Raw genomic sequence first — 15,777 nt, forward strand, 5'->3', positions numbered from 1 at the left:
GATAGATGAAACAGGTGAAGGGGATTAAGAGGTACAGTCTTCCAGTTATAAAATAAGACATGTACAGCACAGAGAATATGGTCAATAATATTGTAATAACTTTATATGGTGACAAATGGTAACTAGACTTATTGTGGTGACCATTTCATAATGAATATAAATTTCAAATCACTATATTGTACACCTCAAACAAATACATGTCAATTACTCTTCATTAAAAAACCAAACCAACAAAAACCCCATGGTAAATACATCTCTAAGAACCATATTTGAAAGCTGCATGAAAATTTGTGGGGGGGGGGGGAAATCTGAGAAGACCTAGGACTGACAATGTAAAGCATTAGCTGTTAAAGTTAAAAATAGGCATATACTATGATTCAGCAATTTAATTCCTAGGTAAAATATACCATAGAAAACATGGATACATAGGCACCAAGATACATGTACAATAGTTAAATAGCAGCACAGATTTTATAGCCAAAATCTAGGGAAAATTTCAGCAGCAGAATATGTTACATTTATAAAACAGTAATGAGAATAAACTAAAGCAAGGTGCATCAACTTGGATGAATCATGTAAACATAATATTGAGTGAAAAAAGCACAGCACAATAGAATATAAATATAGATATATACACATATGCTATAATATATTGTTTATATTATGTTCACAAAAGACTAACTAAAAAGCAATGTCAATGGATGCATATATTGGTGCTAAACTCATAAAGCAAAGCAAATAAATGATTACCATAAAATTTCAGCCATTAGCAAGTAAAGATAGGTGGGAGTAGTCCAGAATGAACACACAAGAGCTTCAGGAAAACTGGCAATGTTTTATTTCCCGACCTGTGTAGTAGTTCACAGGTTTTACTTTATAAATCATTCCATTACAGTTTTAGGTTTATACACTTTTCCTGTGTGTAACATTTAAAAATAAAAGGTTATGTCAAGTGAAATAAGTCAGACTGAGAAAGACAATACCGTATGATTTTTCTTATATGTGGAATCTAAAAAACAAAACAAATGAATAAACGAACAAGTAGAATCAGACCTATAAATACAGAGAACACACTGATGGTTGACAAAGGGAAGGGGGTGGGGAAATGGGCAAAATTGGTGAAAGGAAGTGGGGGGTACAGGCTTCCAGTTATGGAATGAATTAAGTCACAACAATAAAAGGTATAGTATAAAGAACACAGTCAATGGTGTTGTAATAGTGTTGTAAGGTGACAGATGGTAGCTATACTTGTGTGACAACCATAACATAATGTATGGAAATATTGAATCAGTGTTCAGTCATACCTGAAACTAATGTAACATTGTGTGTCAACTTACACTCAAAAAAAAAAAAAAAACCCAAAAACAACAACAACAAAAAAAACAAGATTTACAGAACCACCACAGCAAATTTTATACCACAATCCACAAACTAGGTTCAATCCCCACAACTCTATATATTTGCCCCCCTGGGGATTTGCCCAAAGTCCCTTAAATGGTTGGAAAGACATTTACCCTTGGTTTTTCATGCCTCACTCAGTTGCAAATATTCAGTAAACAAATATTAGCTGAGTACCTACCGTGTGACAGGCACTGGGCTAGGCATCTGGAATTCGATCAGTGAAGCAAAATAAAAATCGTTGCACTCATTTATGGAATTTATATTCTGGTTTATTTTTAAAATGAAGCCTCATTTCAGCAATTATAAGAATAAAGTGAACCATGCCTCAGGAAAGAGTGCATTCAGGGACTCAAGCAGCATCACAATTCTTAGTCCCCTTCTCTTTATCTCTCACCTGGCTTAAAGTCGTTTTTTAGCCTTTTTTCTCAGACCATTCCGTAAGTTAGAGGACATAACCACAATTAACTTTGCAGTCACAATCATTCAGTTTTCATTTCAAGGAGAAAGATAGGCCCTCTGTTTCCCAATATCTTAAAAAAAAAAAAATCCTAGGAAAGAGCTCTGATTGGCTACTTCAGGTTCATTATTTCATACATGAGCCAATCACTGAGGCCAAGGTCATGGTGCACTCTGATTGGCCAAGCCTGGATCTTCTACCCACTCCTGTAATCAGAGAAACCTGGTATTGTAATCGGGAACCCCATTGGAATGGCAGGAGTAAATGACAATTTCTAAATGAAATAGTGTTGAAATCAGAATTGGCTAAGTAGAGCTGAGTGGACTTAAACTAGACATAAAACAGATCAGACATCAGGACAGTCATAAAAAACAAAAACGAAGTACTGTAGGATCACAGAAAGAAGGAATAGTTATTTCTAACTGAAGAACCAAGGAAAGTTTCACAGATGCGCACCTACCCTCCATGACACCACAGAGCCAAATCTCAATTCTATCCCCGAAAAAAATCAAGCTGGTCATTTTATTCAGAACTAAAGAAACATGTATCAGAGAGGGACAGTAAGGTCATGCTGGCTGTCGTAACACATTATGAACAGAATGAGTGAAGGCAAAATCCATAAGGTTGGTAGGATGTCCAGGAAGGCAGCCCCATCATCTGTCTCAGCAAGCAGGCCCAGTAGTTTAATAGTCTTTGTCTTTTCTGCCAGGATTAAAGACTGCTTTCCTTAACTAAGCTGAGGTAACGTGAGTTTATAAAACAGTCAAGGAAGGACAATGATGCAACCAGAAAGAAAACTGGAGAGAAGTGCTCTGAGTGTAAGCTCTGTGTCCCTAAATCAACATTTCAGAAAGCCCTTCCTTACACCTCACAGGTGCCTTAATGTATGTCCAACAATGAGGTCCTGTTCTCTCCTCTGGCCCACTACTCTGGAATTTGGGGGCTGTCTTACTGGAATTTTGATTCATAGTTTTAAGCAACCATTACAAAATGTGATTGTCGTCTTCAGACCCTGTGTTTCAACTTTCCATTCATTCAACATATTCTAAAATCATATTCCAATTATAAAAAGTTTAAAGTAGGCCCCTATATTACTCCTCCTCTCCTCATACTCTGATAGGATTCTCTATAATCAACTGCCCTGCTGTGACAGAAAATGTCCACATCCTGGCACCAGGCCCCTCCTAGGGACCCTGAAAGGTGGCTAACTCCACAGCCAGCCTACACCCTCATGACTCTGCACTGTCTTTACACCTCTCTCTCTCTCTCTCTCTCTCTCAATCTCTCTCTCCAACTCCAAACCTAGGTTAAAGTCCCTTTGGAGTAAGAGACTGTGCTTCACTTATCATTTATTTCTTGAACTTATAAACTTGGATTCATTACACTTTATGAAAAGTAGACATTTGATAAGTGGTTAACTGTTAATTTTCAAAAACTTTACCTTCAAGAATAAGTGATTCTGTCATCACTTAGCTTTCCAATATCCAAATGAATTAAAGAAAACCCTTACAGATCTATGGATAACTACGATATGAGATCAAGTGACCAAAACTGGTGTATAAAAGAGAGTTATGGAGAGACACGTGCCTAGTAATTAAGAGCATGAAATCCAGTATCAGACATCTGAGTTCAAATCTCAACAGGCTCGTTAAGCTCTTTGCCTCTCAGTTTATTTACGAGATGGGTATAATGCCCTTCTATCAGGGTCATTATGAGAATTAAGTGAAATAAGTTACATAAAAATAATAAACTTGCATAGAAATAAGACTTTAATAAACAGTGATGTGTGTGTGTGCAAAATTGTATTTTGTTTTTTTTTTTTTTTTTTTTTTTTTTTTTTTTTTTTTTTTTTTTTTAAGATTTTATTTATTTATTTGACAGAGAGAGACATAGCGAGAGCAGGAACACAAGCAGGGGGAGTGGGAGAGGGAGAAGCAGGCTTCCCGCAGAGCAGGGAGCCGGACGCGGGACTCGATCCCAGGACCCCGGGATCATGACCTGAGCCGAAGGCAGACGCCCAACGACTGAGCCACCCAGGCGCCCTGCAAAATTGTATTTTGAACTCCTTGTCATCCTGTGTGATGGAAGCCTAATCTCAGCTAGCTTGGGATCTCTAGTTTAGGAAATCATTTATGGAGTTCCAAGGTATGGAGTTGGGTAGGGGCATCTGTTTCCCAGGTATGCACTAAAATAGTTGTACCTTAGCCATCAGGCCACTGTTGACACACTCCTAAGTCCAATCTTCTTAACTCCTTAATTCTGTCAGCTCTCTGCTAACTCTGTGCCCTGCTGGGAAAGAAACCTGGGTGAGACCATCTATAGCCCTGTCAGCTCCCTTTCTGGAATATTTTTGCTTGAAGAAAATATAGAACATCTTCAATTGGTAGAGTTTTGTCTCTCCCCAAGTTCCTGTCAGAGGAACAGTATGCTAGGTCCTCTTATGACCCACCAAACCCTGCCCTCAGGATCTCTCCTGCCCCCACCCTCTCCCTAACCTACAAGATTTTCTCTGTATATAGGAAGAGTTCTATTCTTCACAAAGTCATGTCTCCCAAGTATCTGCCTTTACCTCAAGTCCTTTCAGAATCCTTAAGGGTCCTGGACATTGAAAACTAAAACCAGGAAAACCCCCTTTTTCCTTCTAGTTTGTGCTTTCCTCCTGCAGTTGTGGAGTTGGAGGAGAGAAGCAGGGATACAGGTAAAATGAAGGCGCAGGGAAAACACTAGGAGGAGAATCCACCCAGCAAGGAGCATTATTACTAGTTCAATAGCAGATGGAAATGGACAAAATACTTCTGATACTTTAATCCTTTAGCTATTTTCTGAATACTTTCCCCATATTCCTTAGGGAAGAGTATCCCAAATAGGAAACCCTATTTTTACAAGATCACTGCCAAATAAAAGTCACAACTGTTACATAGTTGGAGAACATGGAATTTTCTGGGAAGAAGGAAGTAAAGTAGACTGACTGTAAGCAGACTTAGCCTTTTAAGCACTCCTGTCTCCCCCCTCCACACATACACACACACACACACACACACACACACACAAACACATTTCGTATTCTTTTTCATATCTTGGAAACTTCTTTCATTCAGGCATTTGCTTTTTCAATCTCCACAGACATTCATATCCATCTTCCCTTCTGAGGCTATACCACATGCAAGTGCTACTTCCTTTATCACAAATTCCATTACCTCAGAAATTAGCTCATTCTCATATCCAAAACAATGTCTTTAGTGATTCAATACTCCAAAGGATGGTTGCATTTTAAAGGATACTGAAGGAAGAATCCACAGTATCAACTAGCAGATAGCCATGCTTTTTGATGCCTGGAGACTCTTCTTATAGTCTCTCAAATTTAAAGCACTTAACATCTATAGAATATACGTTCTTTTTAAGGGTGTCATTTACCAAAATGACCAATACTGGGGCATAAAGCAAGCAAGAAATTTTAATGGAATGAAATCATACAGATTGTATTTACAACCCTGTTATAATTAAATTATATAGGAACAAAAATATAGCTAGCAAAACACAAATTTTGTAAATTAAGAAAATATCTCTAGTTATATCAATATGTCAAAGAAGAAATCATACTGAAAAAATTTAAACATGTTTGTACTGAATAATAGCAAAAAATTCTACACTGTAAAATATGTGGGATAAAGCAGAAATTGAAGAAAAATTTGCAGGTTCGATGGGTGTATTAAAAAATAATGTGTGAAAATCAACAAACATTCATCTGACCCAGATCCTTCTTCACAGAAAGACTTGCTGGCCAGCTGTGGACAATGCAGTCAGCAGACAATCTTCATCTGTCAACTCCTTCAGGGTATGCCTCAGCCACAGAGCTGCCTACCCTAAGGCCATGCCCACATCGAATAACTATGTGAAGAAGGGCTTTAACAGTCCAGTCCAATGCTGAAAACCAAGTGCAGGACTGTATTCTTCTGGGCAGTATTTTCTCCAGAGTTTCCCACCAAGTTGGCTCAGACTTATGTAGCCTGCATCACAGTTTAGCCTCTCCTTGTGCTTTAATTCTGAGAAATTAAGGAAATAATCCCATTTACACTTGCACCAAAAAGAATGAAATACCTAGAAATAAATTTAACCAGGGAGGTGAAAGATCTGTACAATAAAAACTACAAGATATTGATGAAAGAAATGGAAGATACAAAACAAACAGGAAGATATTCTGTGCTCAGGGACTGGAAGAATTAAAACTGTTAATCTACAGTTTCAGTGCAATCACTACCAAAATACCAATTGCATTTTTCTCAGAAATAGAAAAAACAATTCTAAAATTTGCATGAAACCACAAAAACTGGAGGCTAATTTTGTGTTAGCCAGAGCAATCTTGAGAAAAGAGAACAAAGCTGGAGGTATCACACTCTCTGATTTTAAACCACACTACAAGGCTATAGTAATTAATACAATATGGTACTGGCACAGAAACAGATACATAGATCAACAGAACAGAATAGAGAGCCCAGAAATAAACCCACACATATATAGTCAATTAATTTACAATAAAGGAGCCAAGAATATACCGGTGGAAAGGATACTCTCTTCAATAAATGGTATTGGGAAAACTCGACAGCCAAATGCAAAGAATTAACTGGGACTCATGCCTTACATCGTACACAAAAAACTCAAAATGGATTAAAGACTTAAATTTAAGACCTGATGCCGCAAAACTCCTAGAAAAAAAACATTTGTGGTAAGCTCCTTGCAACTCTTTGAGATTGATTTTGTTTTGGATGTAACATGAAAAGCAAAGTCAACAAAGGCAAAAATAAACAAATGGGACTACATCAAACTAAAAAGCTTCTGCACAGCAAAAAAAAATTCATTAACGAAATGAAAAAGCAACTTACTGAATGGGAGAAAATATTTGCAAATCATATACCTGATAAGAGGTTAATATCCAAAATATATAAAGAAGTCCTACAATAGCAAAACAAAAAAACCAATCCAATTATAAAAAGGGCAGAGTATCTGAATACATATTTTCCCTAAGAAGACAATATAGCTCATCAACAGACCCATGAAAACATGCTCAACGACACTGGTCATCAGAGAAATGCAAATCAAAACTACAATGAGATTATCACCTCACAACAGTCAGAATGGCTAATATCAAAGAGACAAGAAGTAACAAGTGTTGGCAAGGATGTGGAGAAAAGGGAACCATTGTGCACGGTTTGTGGGAATGTAAATTGGTGCAGCTACAATGGAAAATTGTACAGTTTCCTCAAAAAATTAAAAGTCAAAAAATTAAAAATAGATATGATCCAGCAGTTTCACTTCTGGGTATTTATCCGACAAAAACACTAACTTGAGAAGATACACGCACCCCCATGTTCACTGTAGCTTTATTTACAACAGAGCTAAGGTGTGGAGACAACCTAAATTTTCATCAGTGGATGAATGGGTAAATAAACTGTGAGAGACACGCACACACACACGGATATTATTCAGCCACAGAAAATGAAATCTTGGGGCGCTGGATGGCTCAGTCGTTAAGTGTCTGCTTTCGGCTCAGGTCATGATCCCAGGGTCCTGGGATCGAGTCCCACATCGGGCTCCCTGCTCGGCGGGAAGCCTGCTTCTCCCTCTCCCACTCCCCCTGCTTGTGTTCCCTCTCTAGCTGTGTCTCTATCAAAAAAAAAAAAAAAAAGATTAAAAAAAAATGAAATCTTGCCATTTGTAACAACATGGATAAACCTTGAGAGCCTTATGCTAAGTCAGACAGAAAGACAAATACCATATGATCTCACTTATATGTGGTATCTAAAAAAATAAAAATAAAAAATCAAGTACATAGATGCAGAGAACAGATTGGTGGTTGTCAGAGGGAGGTTGGGGATGGTAAAATGGGTAAACTTCCAGTTATAAAATAAGTCAAGGTGATGTAATTTACAGTATAGTGGCTATAGTTAATAATACTGTACTGCATATTTGAAGGCTGCTAAGAGTAGACCTTAAAATTTCGCATCTCAAGAAAAACTCTAACTACATATGGTGATGGAGATTGACAAGACTAATTTTGGGGACCATTTTACAATATATACAAACATCTAATCATTATGTTGTATACCTGAAATTAATATGATGTAGGAGGTCAGTTAAAAAATAAATAAATAATAAAGTATTTTGAGATGCAAAGGGACCAAGGATAACCAAGACACATAAATAAGAAAATGGGCCAGGAATGTTTCCTCTACTATATCTTAAGATTATTTTTAAACTTGATAATAAAATATGTATGGAAAATAGAGCAAGGTACCAAAGAGCCGAGAAACAGATTTATGCATAATGGATATTTGATACATAGCAGAGATGGCATTTCAGGTAAGTAGGAAGATAACAGACATACAAAAAGAAGTGAAATTGGAGCCTTTCCTCAGTTCATCCATAACCTGCAGGTCCAGCTAAAGATCTAAATGCAAAAGGTAAAATAATAAAGATTTTATAAGTTAAAAAACATAGTTTCTTAAACAAGATGCAAAAGTACTATCAAGAAAAATACTGATACTTTCAACTGCATTAAAATTAAAAACTTATGTTCATAAAGACAATAAAAAACAAGTTCAGATAGACAGAAACCATTTGCAGCAAAAACAACTTGAAGAATATCCAGTATGTATAAAGAATTTCTCTAAGAACTACACCATCCAGTTTTTCAATGGACAAATGGCTTGTATACTCACTTGTACCGAAGCAATTTAATATATATAAAAAGCATAGTTTCATGTATAATCAGGGAAATAAGAAAACTATAATTAAATACCTTTGCACATTCACTAGCTTGGCAAAGGGTAAAAAGTTTAACGCTATCAGATGTTGGTGAGGATGCTGAGAAAATGAACACACCAAAAGTGGTTGATAGAATAGAAAATGTTTGGGGCGCCTGGGTGGCTCAGTTGGTTAAGCGACTGCCTTCGGCTCAGGTCATGATCCTGGAGTCCCGGGATCGAGTCCCGCATCGGGCTCCCTGCTCAGCAGGGAGTCTGCTTCTCCCTCTGACCCTCCCCCTCTCATGCTCTCTCTCTCATTCTCTCTCTCAAATAAATAAAAAAAAAATCTTTAAAAAAATAAATAAAAAATAAAAAAAAAAAAGAATAGAAAATGTTTGGCGCTACCTAGTAAATGAAAAACATCACCTATGACTCAGCAGTTCCATTTCCAGGAATATACTCTACAGAAACTCTTACATATGTGTACCAGGGTACTTATACAGATATGTTAATAGAAACATAATTCGTAGTAATTCTAAATTGGAAACAGTCCACTTAGAGAATAGATAAATGGATTGCGGTATATGCATACATTATACCATACAGCAATGAAGATGAACTATAGTGACATTAAACATTATGGATGGATCTCATAAACAAAATGTCATGTGAAAGACGACTTTAACATATATATATGGTTCTATTTTTATAAAACTGAAAAAATGAAAAATTAAAGTATATTGGTTAGTCATATGTATATATATATAGTTGATTATGTGATTTTTCTGTATTGATATATTTCATAGTTCTTAAAATCAGTAACAATAAAATGGAAAAAGGCAATGTTTGCAACATCAAATCATTATGCTGTACACATTAAGCTTAGACAATGTTATGTGTCAGTTATATCTCAATAAAACTAAAAAGAAACCCACTATAAATAACATTAAGAGGCTAAGAACACTCATATGCCCACTTCAAAATAATAATGCATTTAATAAAAAAAAAAAATAAAGAGAAAGCATAACTAGTGTGGAAGATGGAGTCAAAGGAACGATTTTTTTAAGAAAACATGTGACTATATTTATATATGTTATCAGAAGGTGCAGTAAGGGCATAATCATGTGATCCATCAAAAAGCAAAAAGTGATAGAATCAGAATGTAGACATAAGAGAAGGAAAGAATGGATGCAGAGGAAAGCAATTTTGTAAATGACAGGCCACTCATCTGATGGCTCCATTTTCTCTGTGAGGCTGGAAAGGAGAAGGTGCTCCAAAAACTAGCCTTCTTGGCAAAAAGGAAGCTGACAGTACTTTTCCTCTCTCCTGCTCCAGCTTGCTGGGTTGAAGCCTCTAACTGCTGCAAAGCCAAGAGCAGCAGCTATGCAGATGATGCCCCATGTAGATGCCAATGTGTCCACCAATGCCAGGGTCATGGGCATGCAAGCACTTGCCAAGAGCTCGGGAGCTGTGTCCTGTAGGTGTCAAAGCCTCATGCACCAAAGCTGCTGGAGACTGCTGAATTCAAATCCCACACAGATTTTAACTTCCCCTATTGTTTGCTTAAGCCCATCATATCCAACCCAGGAAAATTTGAGAGCTGGAGAGTCCAAAGTTTTGACAATACCCAGTCAGTTCTTTCTTTGGGATGTATTTGTTACAGGAATCTCCAAGTACAGTGTTTGTCAAAACCTAATGTGTAGTTTCTGATCCAGTAGAATGTGAGGAGAAATGTGACTCTCCACTGTTAACAATCTCCCAAGTGACCTCAATGCTGCTGGTCCCCAAACCACACTGTGAGGAACAAAGTCCTAGGAACTTCGTGTTAAGAGACGTTGGAGGCTCAACGTATCTATCCACATAACATTTCAAACCATGCCTGAATTACAGGTAAATACAGCTTAGGTTCACACTGGGATACTCTTCAAGACTATACCTATCCAAGTGAATGATTAGCACTTCTGTCAGTCAAAACTAACTGAGTACCCTCTATGTGTCCCACTATGTGGGCTGCAGACAATTAGTAAGTATTGTCTCTGCCTTTGAATTTATTTTTGACTCAGTGAGAGGCAGCAAGATACTCAAATTATCAAGAATACCAGGGACACTCAGACTAAAAATAGAGTATTCAACTAATCCTGTGGAACTGTACATGAGTTCTTTGTTTCCACTTACTGACATGTTATCAAATTCTCTGGCATACCTTAAACAAATTTCCTGGACTAGAAATCACAGCCATTCTGTGTGTATTGGTTTCCCCTATGGATAGTTGGCTAAAGGAAAAGTTATCCAGTTAATAAGCCATGGTAACATAAAGTAGCCATACACTTTCTCTTAAGAGTAAAAACAAGGCCCTTATAGGCTGAGAAGATGAACAGCTGGTGGTATTCAATTTGAGATTTATTCTACCTCATTTTGGCAAAGCAAAAGGTGTTCACCAAGAATTTGGAAAATTTAATGAAAATAGACTCACTTAGTTTTAGCTATAGATCTCGAGAAAGAATCCTATAGGGATGGGATGGGATGGGATGAGCACTGGGTGTTATATGCAAATGATGAATTATTGAACACTACATCTGAAACTAAGGATGTTCTATATGCTGGCTAATTGAATTTAAGTAGTAAAAAGAATCCTATAGGTATTCAAGGATCAAAAGAAAGACCACGACAGAACCAGACTTTAGCTAAATTCAGACTTCACTTTCACAACATGAAAACAAAACAGTGTAGAATTTTAGGTAAAAAGCGGTTACCTAAAAATATCAATATTTATTCAAGTTGTCATTTGTGTGGAAATACTACAAATTTTTATTTTCAGAGCTATAAGGAATCAAAAATTTTAATACCAAAGTAGCCTGAGACAATTATTGAAAGAAATATACTAGCTGGTGGAAATATTGTTCAAAATTGACATTCAAGAATAAAAATGTTTTTATTGTGATTTTAAAATGATGAGCTATCATCACTAAAATGAATTAACCACTGAGTTTATAAGGTTAAAAAAAACCCACCAGAATAAAAATACAAATAATCCAGATCTAAATTCCAAATTATTTAAACAAAACTAAGAAATACGTGAATGAGGGCAGAAAAAAGTTTAAAAATGCTAAAGTCATTCATCTAGTACGTACATTTTGAGCATCTACTAAGTGCCAGATATTTTGTGAGATGCTCCTCTTACAAAGTGTGGTTTATCTTTAAGCTTCAAATATTAGAGATTTCCTAACAGAGATAATCTGTTTTGCAGATTAAATATTTTAGTCAGTTTCTATACAAAATAAGGTCTCTCTTATTTTTAATTCAAGAAGTACAGAAGGGTTTAATCAAAAATCTCATCACCTAAACTTGCCCTAATTTCAGTACCTAGAAGCACTTCATTTTAAGGATTTCAGTTTTATTTTCCTAAAGTTTAGTCTACTTATTTTTTATGTAAATGTCAATTAATGTCTTCAATTAAGTGTCTTTTAATGCTTCATTTTTCAATATTTGATATTTATTTACTCTGTAAAAGAGAAGAATGTAGCTGGTTCACAGGATTTTTCTCAAATCTGTCTGTCCCCCTTTTTCTATCAGGCTTTAAGCTTTTATCAGCTACCTTCCATCTTTGGGATCTGTGCTCACAGGGGAAGAAGTGAGTGGACTGGCATCCAGCCCACGGCTGTGGGTCGGCAGAAAATCTCACAGTGACATGGTGGGAAATGGGTCGTTTGGTCACTGGAGAAGGATGTCCTGGGGAAATGCCAGGGCTGCCTCCACATTCTACACATTAGGTATGAATGAGGAATGCCAATTTTTAAATTATGTATATTGACCTTTGAGCCCTGTGTTGTCAAACCACTTGACAACACTCACTTCTCTCTACCTCCCAAGTCTCAAACCTCATCCTTTCTTGGAATTCTGCCAGGCAGACAGACACTTTCCTCTGAGGCAAACTCCTACATGTATTCCATCTGCATCTTTCTCCACTTCATCATCAGAGAACACTTTTTCTGTCTTCCAGCAATTATATTAAGTTCTAGCATAAGCAGATGGACCTCTTTGATCTTCTGGCTCTCTGCCTTTTTATTATTTACTATAATTCTAATGGGAGTGGGAGAATGAAGGTTAGAAAAGCATGTGCTTTTAATACACTATCTTAAACTGGAAGCCTATTTTTTAAATAAAAAATTTACAAATATAAATTAAGTTGATTTTTTTTTAAGATTTTATTTATTTATTTGACAGAGAGAGAGCACAAGCAGGGGGAGCCCCAGGCAGAAGGAGAAGCAGGCTCCCTGCTGAGCAGGGCGCCCTACGTGGGTCTGGATCCCAGGACCCCAGGATCATGACCTGAGCCAAAGGCAGATGCTTAACTGACTGAGCCACCCAGACACCCAAGATGATTTTTTTTCAAATATTTAGAGGAAAAGAAAGCACAGAAAATATAGTCCATACAGAAAAAAAAAAAAAAATCGACCACAAAAGAACTGTTTTTTCTTACCACTTTGCAGGTGTACACACATAGAAAGGATGGATTTATCCGACTGGGGAAGCCTGATTTCTTTCAGTATTTAAATCCTGTAACTCAAATGTGATGTTCTGACTCTGGGCTCACAAAGCAATCTGCTCATGTATTACCTCGCCTTAGACCAAACAAACTGGATGGCAATATTCTGGTTAGAGCACATACATGTCCAGTCTCCTCTATGTCTCTTTTTGGAAATCAGTCAACTGATATTCTGATTTTATGCATCAGGTTTCTAGAAACACTTCATTTAAATTTCTTCCTAAGATATAGACCCATTCCAAGTGTGTTAACAAAACCAGGTGCCTGTAATTTTAAGGCTGAGAACTAGACTCATTGTCCATAGAAACCCATAGTGTCATCTGTCTTCTCACACAAACTTCTCTTTTTGCCTGTGGAGCAAATGGGTGAAATTATCACGGGTTTTTGATGTGTGTGTTTTTTGTACCTTTTTTAGAGTTTTCATATTCTCCACAATGAACACAGGCATGTCTTTAATTTTAAGAGAAAGAATAAGTATTATTTTTAAATCGCAGGAATTGAATTAGAATGAAAACACACAAAAATACATGCTGCTTATACAATGTTTTTATGTAAGTAATGCCTTGCATAATTGTTGCTCTTCTACTGGAAAAAAAAAAAAAAACCTCAACGAAAATAAGTTAAAAAAGTCTCACTGTTACCTGACACATACTTTTTATCCCTTTTCTGATATGTTTCTAATAATGTGACCACTTTCAGATTTGATAATCAGATTGGAAGATTAATTTTTAGAAAGCTAAAACATTAGTAGCAGTAAGGACAACATTTATGTAAGACACATTAAAGAAAACAGAAAAGAATTTTCTAAAAATTTAGAAAGGCTGGCAAGAGAAACTGTGAAAACAGAAGGAGAGAAAATTGGCAGTAATAATAATAAAAAAAACTGAACAAGCAAACCAATGTCCAGTTTCCTCAACTTCCATTATCTAAATAAATCCTTTTTTTTTTTTTTAATATGACTCACCAAATCAAGCTACATTCTGATCATTTGCTCTGGTCCTTTGTTATTTATCTTCAGACTCTAGAAACTCCTTTATGGATCCTACCTTGAGTCTAGCATCATGCTTCTTTCATAAAATAAAAAGCTTGTGAGATCCCCAGGGATCTGACAAAAAGGAAATCCCTTTGAAATGAGGAAAATAAAAGAACAAAGGAAGGAGAAATACAAGTTAATGTTTTAATAAATTATCTGGGCACACTTTTATTTAGCTCAAGCTATTTTATAGACACTTGTTAAGTATTATCATAGAAAATTTGCATTTCCAGGAAGATGGAATAGACATACTTTTACCTAGTCCACCCATTAAGTATAACTATAACCCTGGATATTTTACATAAAATAGACAGAAGACACTGAGAGAATAAGGCAGACCACCTTGGGACTTTGAGACCCAAAGAACATCACACTGGTGAGCTCTCCGGGTCTTCTTCAAGTCTCTTCTATACCAGACTTGGAGCTGATGAGGTCAGCAACCCAGAAATACCAACACACTCAGACGAAAAAAAGCACCCACAAACAAAAGTGCCTAGCCAAGTCACAAGGGAAAGGGTGGCCTAGCAAGATAGTCAAACTTTAGGCAACAGTTACTCTCTTCCAGCCAAACACCACAAAGAAAACCATAGTGTCATCCACATACACCAACCATGACTGAATGGGGAGCCTAGATTTCCACACTCCTAAGGTGGTAACAAAACACTCCAATACCCACAAGGGTGTTGGCAGGAAGGCCAACAGGAATCTGAACTTTTATCTCCACCAACTGGTGTTAAGTCACCCCCACTAGGGGTGTCAGTGTAGACCTTGTAGAGAGCCTAAACTTTATCTCCACCTGGCAGTAATGAGGTGGTTTCATCAGAGGCCTACTGGAAAATCAGGTTCCTCACCATCACCTGGTAGTAACAAGGCCAACACTGATCAGACAGTGGAGACTATGGGGGAGAGCCAGAACTCCAAGTCTCACCTAGTGGTGAGAAAGAGTTCACCCCATCAAGTGTGAATAGAAACAAATAGGGAAGCTGGACTTCTACCTCCATCTGGCAGTAACCAGGCAGCACCCGACTATCTAGCCATGAAAAGACATGGAAGAAACTTAAATGCAAATTACTAAGTGAAAAAAGCCAAACTGAAAAGGCTACACCCTGTATGACTTCAGTTATATGCATTCTGTAAAAGGCAAAACTATAAAAAATGTGGTTTAGCCAGAGGTTGGGAGGAGAAGATGAATAGGCAGAGCATAGAGGATTTTTAGGGCCATGAACTATTCAGTACAAACTGCAGTGTGGATACTTTTCATAATACATTTGTCCATACCCATAGAATGTACAACACCAAGAGTCATCTTAATGTAAACTATGTATATTTGGTGCTAATGATATGTTAATGTAGGTCCATCGATTTTCACAAATGTACCACTCTGGTGTGAAATGTTGATAATGGGGGAGGCTGTGCATGTGTGAGGACACAGGATGTATGGAAACTCTCTATATTCTCCACTCAATTTTGCTGTGAACCTAAAACTGCTCTAGAAATGAAAGTTTAATTTTATTTAATAAAGTTTAAGTTTATTTAATAAATAAAAATAAATGTCTATTTATACACAAACACACAGGTATCAACATCTTATGTTTGC

Source organism: Mirounga angustirostris, unplaced genomic scaffold (genome assembly GCF_029215605.1).
Source record: "Mirounga angustirostris isolate CCGP_5_RB_7025 unplaced genomic scaffold, mMirAng1.0.hap1 SCAF_3, whole genome shotgun sequence".
Taxonomy (NCBI): domain Eukaryota; kingdom Metazoa; phylum Chordata; class Mammalia; order Carnivora; family Phocidae; genus Mirounga; species Mirounga angustirostris.